Here is a 2,236-nt window from a genome sequence, read left to right as displayed (position 1 = left end):
GACTTCCTTGTTTACACCAAAGACATATATAACAGTTTTCGAAACAAAGAAATATCAATTTTGATATATTAAGATGAGAAAAAAGACTTAATTTATCGGTACTACAAAGGTATTCAAAAGGAAGGCCGAAACGACTAGGGCCGAAACGACATTAGGCCGAAACTACTAACGGCCGAAAAAACTTGGGGCCGAACTGAAAAAAGGCCGAAACGACCAGAAATCACCTTTACTTTGTCACTCGCACATTTATTAAGGTAGCTCACTACACTAAAACTTATACTCTGTATGACACCACGTCACAAGATGGCGATTTAAATGTTTTGTGAAATTATTTGTGTCGATCGATTTGTTTGTCTATCATCGTAGCTCAGTGGTGAACCGCAGATCTCGAGTTCAAATCCCCCAGAGTCTTTTGTTCATATGTGTTGAAATAATATTTTTGAAAATCATGTTTTTATTCAAATTTGTATATTGTTTTGCCTTTTAGGCATATATACTTATTGTATATCATTATATCTTTTATAATTAAATCAATTCGTACTGATTTGAGAAACTATTTCTGGGTGTAGTGAGCCACCTTAAACAAAGTGGTCGATTTAATTTTTGATTTAAAATCTACTAACACTGTATAAAATCATATCTAGATGACACTGTATAATACTGAATATCTCTTTATAGTATTTTACATTCATTCCGTGTTTTCCCCCCATAACTTTCTTACTAACCGAACCTGAAGGTTAATAATCCATAAACTTTCAACTTTTAAAACATGCGTATTAATACACTTGACCTGCATGTAAACCATACGACATGTGTATATATATATATATATATATATATATATATATATATATATATATATATATATATTTAAAAAAAAGCACTGGCAATGAATACAATGTAGATATAAGAAATATCTTTCAGTTTATGAAAGTATGTGAGACTATACATCTTGAGCCTCTCTCACACCTGCTGACACGCCCCATTCCGTACGCCGGTGTGCTGATACGCCTCATTCCGTACGCCGGTGTGCTGACACGCTCCATTCAATATGTCGGTGTGAAGAGGCCCGAGGAATCATCTCACTACTTTCGGAAGGTCAGTGGTCTCTTCCCAGGTACATTGTATCTGGGTTCTCTCTTCCACGAACAAAAAATGGGCGCCACCAAATAACTGAAAAATGGTTGAGTATGGTGGAAAACAGCAAAACAAAAACTTTCAAATACAGAAAGATATTTCTTAAGAATATTCAATGAAGGTCTCGAAGTCACCATGCATAATAATATATGTATTTTATATCCCACCTCTGGTGTGTCCGGGGGTCCGTGTTTGCCCAACTATCTATTTTGTATTGCTTATAGGAGTTATGAGATTGATCACTGTTCGTTATCGTCACTTTTCTTGTTATTACTATGTTACAGAGAGAGGGTGGTCTAAGTTATCAGAACCTGTGTCCGATCTCTTGTAATTGTATAATGACGAAATTCCTTCAGCTCAAACCAAGCCAAACAATTCATATCTATGTATTTCTTTTTTGATCCTGTCAATCTACGGGAATAGCCCTGTAGAATATATCAACGTATATATTAACCGTTTGTCATACTGATATCATTGTGATGTTTTGTCCTACGAACGTTGTTGTCCAGGAAATGCTCATAAAGTTTTTAATTTCTATTCATAAACTTATAGCCCTGTACCAACGCTCTTGAGAACCAACAATATATTTCAAAAAGCCAAAAAACCTCAAATAGGGGATGGGGGGGTCACACCCATCCTTCCTTTCGCCCCGCGGATCACATCTCATCTTTAGAAAGTGCTTGATAAAATTCTACAGTTACTATCTTCAGGAGAGCGTCAGAAATAAGAGACATTTGTTAAAAGGACATGTACTTTCCAAAACCTTTAAATCCCATGGGGGGCTTAGTTAGAAAACATCACACTACTGTTTTATAGCCTTTCGATTAGAACATTTAGTTGATCAAGTCAACTGTTGCAAGTACATACCAAAGGAACTTTCAGATCAATTATACATGTACTTTTAGAAAAGTATTTGATATTCTATTTCATATGTTTTCACTATTTTCCCTCAATAATTAAATACGAATAAACCCTGAATTGGATAATTAATATATATATATATATATATATATATATATATATATATATATAGTATTTTATTTTGAGATTGGAGACTTGAATTGAGAAAGTCTGGGATTTGGGCTTGTGGTGGTGCAGT

This window comes from Ostrea edulis, chromosome 1 (assembly GCF_947568905.1).
Source record: "Ostrea edulis chromosome 1, xbOstEdul1.1, whole genome shotgun sequence".
In the NCBI taxonomy this organism is placed as follows: domain Eukaryota; kingdom Metazoa; phylum Mollusca; class Bivalvia; order Ostreida; family Ostreidae; genus Ostrea; species Ostrea edulis.
Note: the sequence above shows the minus strand (reverse complement) of the source record.